The sequence below is a fragment of the Lactuca virosa genome, chromosome 7 (assembly GCF_052849685.1).
Source record: "Lactuca virosa cultivar CGN04683 chromosome 7, Lactuca_virosa_CGN04683_v6, whole genome shotgun sequence".
Lineage (NCBI taxonomy): Eukaryota > Viridiplantae > Streptophyta > Magnoliopsida > Asterales > Asteraceae > Lactuca > Lactuca virosa.
The window spans coordinates 164,384,757-164,399,806 of record NC_136432.1 but is presented as its reverse complement, the minus strand read 5'-3'; positions in this window follow the sequence as shown (position 1 = coordinate 164,399,806).

Genomic DNA, 15,050 nt, shown 5'->3' with positions numbered 1-15,050 from the left:
TTGTTTGAATATTTTCACATAGATATGGAACGTCGTTGTTGTCCCAAATCTACAAGGTCGTTATCATCGTCGCGTATCTGGAATGTCGTCGGTGAGATCTCCAACATCTATGTCGTCCTCACCCTTCATCTTCTCCGGTAGTGGAACCTCTAGATCTCCGGGAAAACGAAAACGCGATACAAATTCGACTTCATCTCGCTCCTTCTCTGGTGGTGTTGACCTGTGGTGGTGGCGTTCATATTTTCCGTCGGTGGTGGTGTTCATATTTTCCGACAGTGGGAGTGTTACTATTTTTTGGCGGTGGGTATTCTAGTTGGAGAGAGAGAGAGAGAGAGAGAGAGAGAGAGAGAGAGAGAGAGAGAGAGAGAGAGAGAGAGAAGGGGTCAGAGAGAAGGGGAGCTTGGGAGGGAGTGAGGGTGGGATAGAGTTATATTTTTTTTATTTTTTGTAATTTTTAAACAGAAAAATACAAAATTAATAAAAAAAATGAAAAACAAAATTATAAAGGGCAAATTTGTCGTTTTAGATATTTTCAAAACACTTTGGACCAAAACCGAAACAAAAATCTTATTTTGGACCAGTGATACTAGTACAAAACATTTTGGACCAAAATGACAATTTTCGGCTAAACACGGGATCATTTTTACGATTTAGTCTTGTTTTTTATTTAATAGGCTTTGTGGATTAAACATTTAATTTGGATCCTTATATCCGATTGTTACTTCTTATTTAACCTAAGAGATTGAATGGTTAAGCCAAAAAAACACGATTTAATGTATTAAAACATCAAGTCTTTATCTATTTGTATTTTTTCCTTTCAGCTATTCCCTCGTGAAATTTTATACATATTGTTAAAATAAATGAGTATTGTAAAAATTGTTTGTAGGAATATAAAAATGAGAACTCACACCACCTAGATGGCCCACGATGAACCCGGTCACTAGCTCGTCACATTATGTGCAAATCATAGAGTAGTAACAATATTTAGTGTGTCAAGGTTTGAACCATCAACATCCTTTATAAAATTAAACACCTCAAATCCACTAGATTTCAATTATGGGAGCAAAATGGTCATTTCATCTCACTCAAACTGTTTATTTACATTCAGAAATGAAACATATCTTATATCTTATGTATACAACATTTTATCCATACATACATCATTACTCATGTAGACACTTTATCCATGCAAAGACTAAATATTGGGCTAGTTAAATATCTTAGGTCCCAATACGTGTCTTATTTAGTTGTGTCGTTTGTACATTTTTATTACATGCTTACCCTCTTATATGTGTTTTGTTTTAAGATCTTTGTTGTTGATATATGTTTTATGCTTTTATATATATATATATATATATATATATATATATATATATATATATATATATATATATATATATATATATATATATATATATGTCTATACTCAAATTTATCTCATATTTGTTTCACTGCTCATATTGACTTACTCTATATTGTTTTGATGCATTTGAAGGTCCTCGACTTCAATTTCTTGCATTATGACTTATCGTTTTTGTTGTATCGATCACATTGACTTACTTTCTCTTGTTTTCCTAATTTATTGGTTCTCGCTTCCACATGTCAAAAGTTATCTATGTGAACCAGTCGCTCTACCCTTACCTTTGATGGATGCATGTATGATTGTTGAGATCTACCTTCCCCTACCATATTCCAATGAGATTTTCGAGATCTGTTGTTAAATTCACGTATAAATGATAAAACTATTTTATAAAAATAAACAAGAACCACAATTAATTTAATGGTATATCAATCAAGAAATGTAACTTAAACTAATTTATGCTTAGTCTTTTCTGATATGATATCCGATTATTTGGTCCGGTTCTATTGAATGATATGGTGCATTTTAACATGAATTTGATCTCATGATAGCTTGTTTTTGCACCAATCACTGCATTCAAATAAAACTCATATGTGTTTTCAGACAAACAAACCACATGCAATACATTCATAAATACATCAAAACAATATGATTGTCACATATGAATATTGAGTTGAGACAATAAATTAGATATTATGACTTGGTGTGCTCGACTAATATGGACATATAAGGGGACTTATTCAGCAAGTCATTCGGGGTTTTCTTGTTGTACCTTGTTGTGTAATGCATATTGATGTGGTATGACTTCTTTTCAATAAAAAGGTCTCTCCTTAATTATTATATTTATAACACAATAATTTTCATTTATAATTTACTATGGAACTGCTATTATTTGATATATTGTTATGGACTACTCAATTTCCAGTAAAGGAATGCTTGTTTTTCAATTTTAGTGTAACATAAACATGAACCTTAATTATTAGGTAAAAGTTCAATTATTATTTTAATAAAAAAAAATTATATTAATTACCGATTAGTTAATAGTTATAGTAAAAACTTTTGGCAGGTACAGTAACAAGTATCTCATTAAAAAAAATCTTCCACAACAATCTCTACTCTTTCGGCTACTTTCATTCTTCAACGTTATGGGGTGCAGGTGTGGGTGTTAATATTCTCAGGTAGCGAACATTTTGGGTTGATCTCCGACAGTCGGGCATGATGAATTCGAGATGGAGGGGAGGCGAGTCATGACAATTTAGTCGTTGACAACAGGTGCATTATCGACAATATGATCATATGGCTCGGAATGGCTATACATCGGGTCATTCTCATCAAGTGAGTGCAAAATAGGAAATGTTGGTGGTTTATGGGTATTATTCAAGTTCAAAATGGAGATGGTGTGTCATAAATTTTTTCGAATGAAGCCATGGATTATTGGTTAATAGAAAAATGACTGAAATAAATATTTTTTGGTTCCCAGAAAGATTGGTGTGGGTTGACATTGAGGGGTTACCATTGCGTGCTTGGAGTAAGAATACATTTTGTAAGATTGTAGCGAAATGGGGATCCTATTCACATGCAAAATGAACTAGGTGAAGGTGTGTAAAAGTCGAATTTACATTCTTACAAATTTTGAAGAAATCATTTCGGAAGGTTGTCGATGTTTTTATTGCTAAAAAGTTGTCGCATATGGGGAAGTGATTCGATGTCATGCGTTTTACTAAGGTTTGTGATGCGCATGCAGTTGTGAATGCTTTATGTGACACGTGTGTTGTATATTATAAACTCTAAGCTACATTCCTGAGGTTTAGTAGGAACGGTACTCAAACTAATAAACCAAGAACAATGGAGTCAAAGGTGGAGAAGAATAAATTATAGGCTTGTTTTTATGCCAACGTTTGCAACACCCCAAAAATCATAAAAATTTTAAATTTTCAAAAACAGCCATTAACTATAACTATTTACAAGAAAATCTATTGTTTCAAAAGTAAAATCATATCAGAGTGTCCCAAAAGTCAATATCATGAAAATAGGAAGATGTGCACGATCAGACATTCACTTTCCCATGATCTTCTGAAGTACCTGAAACAATAAACTAATATTGTAAGCCAAAGCTTATTGAGTTCCCCCAAAGTACCATCACACAACATAACAAACAAAACATGAAAATATAAGCCTTCAGCCTGACTGGACCGCCTCCTAGGGCCTACAGCCTATCTGGACCGCTCTACGGGCCTTCGGCCTGACTGGACTGCCTCGTAGAGCCTACAGCTTATCCGGACCGCCCCGAGTGTGTTGACCTTCAGCACAAAGCAAGACCATCTCAACCCAACCACAATATGTCGACATATGTAACAAACAAACATAAACATAGAACCAACAAATAAAGATAACCATATAGATCTACTAATAATCATATACTAACATAACATTATCATATAACCAGAATACATTATCTAGTGGGTCGGTATTGGTGCCTACGACGCACAAGTACAGTGAGGAAAACTCACCTCTCAGTCCGAACAAAAGTTGAATAAATCTTTGATCCGAAAACCAGCTCTACCCGACACCTATTATTCAAAATATTTGCCAACTAAAAATTAATATCAAATTACCCAAAATACCCTTTGGTCAAAATTGGTCAAACTCAACAAACCAGCCGAGTCAACCTAGCCGATTCGACCCAGCCTCGTACGCGGGGCGTACTCCGCTTGACAGAGGAGTCGGGACGAAGACCGTGTACGCGCAACATACCATTTGGTACGCCCAACGAACACACCTTGTCACACCCCCGAACCGTCAGAAATAACGGCGGAAACGTTCAGAGGCGGTTGACGTCATGCGTAGTATCACAACAGTTGTATCATAGTAATCAAAGTAAACACAACCATTACATTACAATATGATTATTTACATCTGTTTGAAAACATAGTTTGTACATAAGAGTATATAGCAAAATTAAAAGACGTGACTCCAAATGCTCCGTCTTCTCCAAAAGTTGATAAAAGTACCTGTCTATTGCTGCCCTGAGAATACAAGCAGTTTGAAAGAGTATCAGCATAAAGCTGGTGAGTTCATAAGTATTTAGTTCTGGTGAAAAATGTTTCCTTGATCCTTTGAAAAGTGTTTCCCAAGAAAATCCTATATTTTCTTATGAAAGATGTTTGATTATCCATTAGTTATTTGTTAAGCAGTCCGTTTATGAAAGGTTGAGTTATCCCAGGAAAATCCTATATTTTCCCTAAAAGTTGATGGTTGGTTATCTGTTTCTAGTCTGAGATGTACAAGTATCTACCATACTTATATCGTTAGACATAGTTTTCTTGAAAAACCCTGTTAGTTCCCTGTGAGGTGTATTATCCTTATTACATAAATAAAACTAATAAATAAGTGGTGAACTAAATCCTAAGGGTATTATTAATACCCTCTAGTAATCGAATCGGTTATTACTTTGAGGTTAGTTCACTTGATTCATTATTACAAAAGTAAATTCCTGTTATCTGGGTTGTGGGTGTCATAACCGTACTTAAACTTGATATGGCACGTACCGGGGCCAATATCCTTTTATGACTTTGTCACCCGTAGACCTGTCGGTCCCACTGTAGTTAGCAGCGAGGTGCGGGATAGTCAGTCCCGTATAGATCTATACACAACAGTCACGCTCTCCCTACAAGAGATTCTGGTTACAAGTGCTAGTCCTTCACTCTCGAATTCGGTGGGGAGTGTTACAAAGGACGTGTCCCCAACTTTAGACTAACAATTTACAAGTAATAATACTAAAAATCCGGTTTATAATCTGTACGATATACATTTTACGAAATGTTTCACAAGTTCATTACTTTAGTTTGAAAACTGTTTCTACGAGTTGATTTCTTAATCGTTTGGTAAAGCTGTTTTCTATGTTAAAAGCATTCTAAACATGTAATTATCTTAAGCAAAATAATATAATTTGAGCACAAGTTTCCTTGTACTTTTGCTTGTATTCCCCCCTGAAAACATGAAAAACTCGGAAAAAGCGTAGGGGTATGAACTCATAGTTTGATGTGGGGTTTGAGTGTAAGTTGCTAGGAATTGTTGAGTGTCAAATAAAGCCTCGGGCACAAACGGATCCTATTTAGCATGTAGAAGTACATATATGTATTAGGTGAGGGCATAATACTATTGTTATGGAAAGAACCACCTTAGGGATTAGAAAACACTTAAAACTAAGTGTTAGAATCACATGTGATTGAAAAGGGGAGTTTACGGCCGTAATCAGGAGTTTACGGTCTTTGGGTTTACGGCCCATGAGTTTACGGTCATTGAAGGGTGTACGGTCTATGAGTTTACGGTCTTTGAAGGGTGTACGGTCTAAGGAGATACACTAGACCGTAAACACCTTTTGTTCATGGAAAAGTGACGATTTCAAGGCAAAACTAAAGAATTCTAACTAGATATAAGTATAAGAGGATGATACTTACGATTTGAAGGCAAAGAAAGGTGTTTTCGGTCCAAAACACTAAGATGTTCTTGAGGATTCTTGAAGATCTAGATAAAAAGTGAAATCCATGGATGAATCAAGAGTGAATCATGGATATAGGAAAGATTAACACCCAAAGGAAGGAAATCACTTACATTCTTGAGGATTTCTTGAGCAAACTAGAGAACTGTAGAGAGAGAGAGTAGAGAGAGAAAGCCTTTGAAGTGTGTAAAGGGTGAAATGAAGGCCATATACTCTATATATAGGGTAGAGTTCTCGGTCAAGGGGGGTCCACCCGACAGCGACCGTAAACGGGTTTACGGTCTACACGAGTTTATGACTGTAAACTTGTTTTGACCGTGAACTCGGTGATTTTCGAGGAAGTTTCAAGTTTTTCGCGTGATTCCCGGTTTATTCCAAATCGTATAGAATTTTAATTATATCCCTAGTTGATTTACTTAACCCAAGAAGTTGACGGAAAATTTAATAAGATTAAATTTTATTAAGGGAGATGGGTTAAAAATAACGGGAGAAATTTCGGGTTGTCACACACCTAGTCAACTAACCTTCTCAATAAGAGCTTAATGCATCAATACTTTTCGTCCAAAACCAGATCTATGCCCAAAATAACATTATAAGTCATAAAGTTTCCAACTTTATGACTTTACATGGCTAGAAGTGCTTAATACCAACAAACCCTAACTTCTTAATCCATTAGGACATCCTATCACATGCATGTGGAAGAACTAAGAGCCAAGATCACATTTTTATGCCTCTATACATCTCAAAACATCTAAAAGGACGGCTTATATGGGCTAGAGCATGCCATTCTCATAAAGGTCAAGACTTGGGACCAAAATGCTCCATGAATCAAGACTAACAAGATCTAAAGAAATGCAAACCAAATTCAAGACTTTATACCACCAAATGATGCCAAGGTGTTCTTTTCTAAAGAGTACCCCTCCTTCAAGGTGTTATTTTCTTCTTCCTTTCTCCTTCAAGGCTACCAAAACACACACACAAAGCTCAAAACGGCTCTAGATGGATTAGGGTTTGCTTTGGGAGGTAAAAGTGGGTTGGAGGCTGATGAGGGGATGAGGATTAGGGAGATAATGATGAATATAAAGGGTCCAAACCTTAAAAACTAGGGTTTTAGGATCATGCACGTACGCCTAGCGTACGTGATCTCGGGCCAATATTACAAAAATGCCACTATGGGCCATTTTGCAACATTTCTCATACACAAGGGCTAAAATATAATTAATCTCCATACTTAGGGTTTAAATTGGAAATACCTCATCATCAGAATGTTACAATTCTCCCCCACTTGAACTAGTCTTCTTTTGGATTAGGTGTCTAAGCCCATAACTATAATCAGTATGTACTTGACCCGAGAGTAGCATGGTCCATTTCGGGTTGCCTTCACCAGAACAATCTGATAGGATTGATATTTGAGAAAGAGGTTATTTGTGATTAATTAATACATTATAAGTATAATATATTAATTATGAAATTATATTATTTAATTGGTATTGATCAAGAATTAATTTGGAATTAATTTAGTGATCAAAAGAGACTAATTAAATTAACGGGGACTGATTAGGTAAATCAGTATTACATATAGTTTGGGCTAATGATCCATGTTGATTATAATGGACTAAGAGTTAGTCCAAAGGGCTTATCATATGGATTATTGGATTAAAGGCCCAAGGGAGTGGATTAGGGTTTACAAGTTGAAACCCTATGAATTCCACACTATAAATGTAACCCCTAATGCACCTAAAACTGGTTGAATGATTCCTAGTTGAACCCTAGCCGATTTTAGTGCTTCACGACCTCTCTCTCTCATAATCCTCAATTTGTTCATGGTGTTTGTGACTTGTTTGAGGCATCACACTTGAGGTGCTAAGCTCTTGAAAGGCCAAATTTTACATGCTACAACTAAGAGGTATTCTTCTAACTAGGTTTTATGTCTCAAGTATCAAAGTTGTATGCTAGTTATAGGTTTCATGCTTTGGATAATTTTTGTAGCATGTATAACTAGAGAAAACTTAGATCCAAAGCATTAGGGTTGTATGTGCACTATAGGAGTGTTGTAGTACATAAAACCTAACAATGGTATCAGAGCCATGGGTGTTTTTTGTTATTTGATGCAATTGCTATTTATTCAAAGCTGAAAAAATTATTTTTTTGGACTCTGCCTGATCACCACGAGGTGGTCAAAATTACCACGAGGTGGTGACGGGTCTGACAGATTTTTCGGATTTCTTGGCTTAATTTGGATTTGGATAATTACTATAAGTTGTTTTGTTGATCAAAATTCAATTTTTATGTTATGAAAATAATTATCCTCATCTAAATTAAAACATACTTGTCAAATTTTAAGATAATTGCTAGTTTATATGATATACCAATTATTTATATTATTTGATTTGAAGTTATCTTGATATATGAGTTGCATAAGACCAAATTGGTAAAAGATAAAGAATATATGATTATTTTTATTATTTTTAAATTTAATCTAATGTTTCGAAGAGTTACAAAACTTGTCATCAAGTTTTAGAACTCAAAAGTTTTTTTAAGGAGTTACAAAATTAAGTCCATAAGTTATGGAATCCAAAAGTTTTCACGAGTTTCGCCCTCAAGTTATGGAATATGAAAAGGCTCATTCATGAAAACATTAACTCTTGTAACTGAAAGGTTTTAAAAGATGCAACTCTTAGGTTCATAACTTAAAAGTTAATTAAATAGTTTTTAATTTTGAATTTTTATATTTAGAACTTTGATTCTTTGAATAGTTCAAATTACACCTTTATGGATTTTATTTAATTAATTAAAATGTTTAATTAAAAGAGATTAATAAGTCCATAATCACATGGCTTAAGTTTAATTGAATTAAGAGTATAGTTTAATTAATAGATTAAACCAAAAAGTATTTTAAAAGTTTAAAATACACCCTTATCCTATATAAAATTAAAAGTTTAATATATTATATATGTATAAGTCAAAAGTCAGTCTTACCGTTAGTAAGCCTCATTCACGAAGCTAGTCTATAAGGGGTGTTTAAGGAAATTGCCTATAAAATGGAGATTGAATGGGTATCCACTCTTACCCACCGCACTCTTGACTAGTGGAGGGTCGTTAGCCGAACGGGTAGGATAGGACGCAAACTTCCATTAAAAGTATAATGAAAAATAAAAAGTAACTAAACACTTTTATTAATTCCCAAATGTTAGTTACTTTAGGAAAAATGTGAATTTGGTGCTAATCCATGAAATTGCACTTTGCACCTTGCCAAGTTGTTAGTGGAGTGTGTGTGGTTAACCGACACACTAATTTGGACTAGTAAGGGTGGCAAAGGGTAGCTCAAAGTTTGTCATAGATCAATGGAGTGTGTGTGGTTAACCGGCACATTGATTAGGTGATAAATGACTTCGAGAGTACCAAGCTAATTTGCATGGTTATTCACACCTTGTTTGTGATCCTCGGTATCCCAGTCACAAACTTGAAGGGCATAATCGAGATTAAACATGCCATTGAAAAGTTCAATGAATCTCAAAAGAATCTAGGAATTTCAATTCATTTAAAACCTAATATTCTTTTTCGTTTTTCATGGTGGAAATTGGTAAACCGTCATTTACCTACCTTCAAATATTTTGCAATTGGATTACGGCATCCCTCTTCCGAATTGTAGAATATTGTGTTGGGTCCTAGCCTTAATATTTCATTTGGGTGATATTGTTGGGTTATGAGCATTCTAACACTCCTAAGTGTACATGCAACCCTAAATACCTTGGATCTATGTTTTCTCTATTATACATACAATTATGAACATCCAAGGTATTATCCTAATCTAGCATACAAACTAATAAATATAACAAGATAGAATACATACCTCTTTGATGTAGAATGTCTTCATGAAGCTTGAGTGCCTAGTGCCCCAAGTGTGACACCTCAAATGGTTCACACAACACCAAATACACTTGGAATAACTTGAGAGAAACTTGAACACTCCTTGAAATCGTCTAGGCCTCACACTCACACATTAGTGTACGATTTCTTGAGCCATGAGATTCTTTTATATGGTGGCTATTAGGGTTACACCATGTAACTCATAACTTTACCCATTCCTTATGCTCCATGGATTTTAACCTCCATGGAGTATCCATGGGTCACCCCATGGACTTAGTCCAACATAAGGAATCTTGGATCACAAGCCCACATATATAAGAATGAATGATTTACACAATCAACCCATATATTTAATTAGTCTCCTTTTGATCACTTAATTAATTCCAAATTAATTCTTGATCAATACTAATTAAATAACCTTATTAATATATTAGAACTTATAATATATTAACCAACCTTAAGTGTTATTTCTCTCATTATAGTCTATCCAAATGCATGATGCCATGCAACCCAAATGGACCATGCCGGGCGGGTCAAGTCTTACCAATTATAGTTATGGACTTAGACATTAATCCAACAGTCTCCCACTTGGATAAGTCTAAAACTATTATTGCGTATGACTTCAGGAACCGATCAGCAATCGTAGCTCTCAAAAGCTTCTATCGAACTCTGACCTTGTCGATGAACTCTGACCTTTGTCAATGACTTGTCCATTAGATAAGGGATCATATATTCCTCCATTCTAGATATCATATGGACTGAGACATGGATTATCAATCATTATCTCTGTCCATTTGTTGTTTCCCGATTTTCGATTCATGATGACTGACTGATTGAACAAATCAAATCAGTCCTGTCTTGGCCAAGCACTCACATGTATCATCTTTAAATCATCGAGGGGCCCACAGATATCGCTTTTATCCCGAAGGTAAAAGGAATGGATAAACTTCGACTCATATGGCTTGTTCTACTACTTGTTGAATCATACACAAAGGCACGTTTTATAACATCGAGTTACCAATGCGTTTTCGTGCAATCAATGTATAACCAACTCATAGTAACAACTCATATCTCTAGGTTTGAAGAATATAAGATATTATCGTCTCATGATCACTCGTGATAAAATCCATGAAGTGATTCAAATGAGCGCGGGTTGAATCCAATACTCAGAACTTATGAGCACTCATGAGTGTTATAGCACCACTTTGTCCACCAACTTGGACCTCTACAAACCAACCCATGACAGTCTTGATTCATATCTACTTCCAACATATGACCGACTGTGGATGGTTTGAATAACTTAATCATTCAGGAAGAGCGACTTAGTTATTCTGGAAGTCAAAACATGCAAAGTGAAACACAAGAATAAATGAATCAAATATGGTATCAAACCCTATGAATATAAATAAACACTTTTATTTATCACCATACTGATTACTCATTATTCATTGTTTCGGTTTTATCAACTTTATACTTGAATTTAAAACAATAGTTGTCCCATGCTCCAAGCATGTACACTATGTTTTCTAAACACTAGTCATGCCATACACCAAGTATGCATACTATGTTTGTCTATGATCTTTACTTTGTAAAATATATCAATTGAACATCACTCCAATGATCCTCTTTTCACAGTCCCAAATCCTTACTGCAAATGCAAGAATTCCAAATTCATGCCATTTACTGAAATCTGTTAGATTCTAAACTTATATGCATTGATCCTCTTAATGATTATGCACAAAGTCAGAAAGACTTGACAACAATCATTACAGAGCATTCCAAAGGAGATCAGCTCCTTGGAAACATCATTCTTTCAATAAGTTTCCTAATCTTACACAGATTGAATAATTTCTAACTTTGAAACATTTCCATATTCCATTTTGACTATCACTTCTGAACAAGAGTTGCCTCCTTACAGATTATGTCAATATGGTCCTTCCAGAATTAACATTATACTTCCAACTGTCATTGAGCAACCAATCTTAGATTGTCCTCGACAATTGCTTAAACATTTTAGTCATATCCAATTCTAGACCTTTTCCCTTCATAATGCCCCAGGCATTTGGAAAATTTTAGAAAGGATGAATATAGCACATGTAATCGATCCTATATCCGAAGCATATGGGACACGATTCATGATGTCTCACATAAAGACTAAACCAGTCTTTTTCTATAATATTTCCATTTCAATTTGCCAAGTTCACAAAATTCAGATTATGAAAAGGGATGCCGTAATCATAATCAAATTTTAGAACGCAAATAATGTTCCCATATATAGAATTTCCTTATGTTGAGCCATTCCAACATGAAATTCATATATATATCCTCGATTAAATACGATTAAAATCTCAATCTAAGCTTTTTAGAATTGAAATGAAGTATAATTTCCTCTCCCTTAATTATAGCAAAACAACTTTTTCAACCCCTGCAACCTCACGAATTGAAACTTTTGTTTTCTATAATTAACATTGCTAACTTGCAACCTTTGTCATAATTATCATGCTCCCACTAACATGATGATTATTAGCATAACACTTATGCTCCCACTAGCTTTGACATGTACTCAGAAATCAGCTGACTTTCTTACCAAAGTTCAGATTTCTGATACTAGATTGTTTTGATAAAACTTTATCAAAATCATACACCTCTCTTAGATAGCTCACACGTGTGTCTAAACAATTTTAGAACTATGAAAAGGGATGCCGTAATCATAGTCTCAATTGTTTAGACCTTTGCCACTTCTCACAAGTCCATGTTAGTGTGCCGGTAAACCACACACGCTCCACTAACGACTTTGAGAATGCAAATATCACAATTGCTATCTAGCTAAAATCTACTTAGTGAAAGTGTTTCCTCACCATCATTTTCATGAATCGGAGAGAAACCTTATGACACTTAGATTTAATAGTGTATGTGTTCTTATCCATGTGAATTTGTCAAAACCATAATCACAAGACAAGGTTAGTGACAAATCCAAACTCATATTGATTAAACTTGTGCAATCTTAAATTCTTGCCATTTGGCAGCTCAGGTGCCTGCCATTGCTTCCAAGTAGTTGTGCAACCAATTGAGAACTCTCAGAACTCCTATGCAAAGCCAACTTGAATAGGCACACAAATTTCAACACGATAGGTTATAAACCTCAAGTCGCGTGCTAGTGAAGGACTTTAGGTTTTATTCTTGATTAAGTCTTGAAACTTTCAAGAGCTTTAAGACTCCCACTGTCCTCTTGACATATAAGACTCCCTTGTCAAATATTCAAGAGATAGTGCAGATTATTTATCAAGACTAACACTTTACACAATTGGCCTAAGTTGGTCTCTGTTTTATCCAAAACATCACAACTTACCAATTTCAAATGTACAAGAGTAGATAACCTTTTACTCTTACATTTGACTAGTGTTAACAAACCCTCTTTAAGATATGTCACTCAAGTTACAATCTTGGAGTATGACTCTAAGAATTGTTTTGGAACGAAGTATGACTCATCTTTTTGATTTAACCATTTCAACAATTCATGACTCCTCTTCTTAGTCATAAGAATGCACTAAGATGACTTTAGAGGACCAATTGTGATATGGTATCTTAATCATTAAGATGATCATAAACATGATACTAAAGTACTCTCCCATCTTTTCAGATTTGAGAAACTTTTATCTTTCTGCCATACTTTGATTCTTCTTATTCGTTCTGTCTCACATTGAAACTTCTCCAATGCTACAGACTTATACTTAAACTTATAAGTATAACCATATTTACTGAACTTAAGTAAATCATGACGAATAGTCTTCTTGATCTTTTGTGGTGGACTTGACCAGTGCACAAGAATGTGTACTCGATCCCTTAGTCCTTTCCTTATTCACATAAGGAAGTAGTCTTAATTTTCCAAGCTGAAAGTTCTCATTCATCATACTATACAACTTGCATGATTCCAAGTTTCGGTCCAATTGAACCTTGGGTGATGAGAATCTTTCCTTATTTGGTAATATTAGACACTACCACAACCGAAAGAATCAAATCCATTTTTCCAATATTGCTATCAATGGAATCTTATAAGCAACAACTTTTCACAAATGCCATTGTAAGGATACTTAAAATAAATAAAATCAAAACCTTTTTCTTTTATTTTAAAACTTTGCGGAAAAACTTATCCTTACAATCCATATGAAAACCTTGTTGTTATCTATTCCTAAGCAATATAAATATCATAACTCTTAAGTAATAGCCCAAAATTCTGATCACCGAACCATGCGATTGAAATCCATCTTCGCGATCAGAATCAGCATGTACTTAATAGAGTTAGACAATGGACTTTACCTTAAGTAGAGCCAAACTTATTGACTTTAACATCCTTAGGTAAATTTGGCAGCTTCGTAACCAATGCCCCTTCCTTTGGCAATAGTTACCTATGGACCCTTGATAATGGGACTATCTCAGACTTTGCCTCTCTCTTTACCATTGGGTCAATCGAGTTGACTATGGCCGATCCCTTTCCATTGGGAAGAGAGAGCTTTACTGGATATCCAATGTCATCATTGTCAATGTCCATAGCGTTTTAGGAAGTTGATCTTAGCAAATAGATAAGATCATTAAGGGTCTTGTCTTAGTCTGTTTCATACGATTCCCAAAAGAACTCACTATGTGACTTAGAAAGTAGTTGAGCCACCAACTTTCTCAAGACTTTGACACACAACTCTCCCGGCTTGTCAATATGTGACTACATCTCCAAGATGTGATCACACCTAGACCTTGTCTTGCCAATAGGGCTTGAGTGACCTTAAACTTTTTAGGAACTTGTGGGTTAGGGAGAATAATTGGAGGAGGTGAAAGAAGTATGATATCCATGGGACATCATCTTCATTTAGGAAAGCTTGTTTCAAGAGATTTGGGAAGATCATAAATGTCTAGACCAGACATCTTTTTGGGAGATATTCAAGATAGTTGATTTAAAGTCCTTAATATGACACCCAATATGAAATATTAAGGCTAGGACCCAACAAACTATTTTATAACTTAGAAGAGGGATGCCGTAATCCAAGCTATAAAATATTGAAGGTAGGTGAATGACGATTCACCAATTTCCACCATGAAAAACGAAATAATTTATTAGGTTTTAATTGGATTTGAAAGTCGTAGATCTTTGAGATTCATTGAACTGTTCAAAGGCATGTTTCAATCTCGAGTATGCCCTTCAGGTTTTGTGACTGGGATGCCGAGGATCACAAAACAAGGTGTGAATAACCATGCAAATATACTTGGTACCCTTAATATTTACCCCTTAATCAGTGTGCCGGTTAACCACACACGCTCCACCGATAC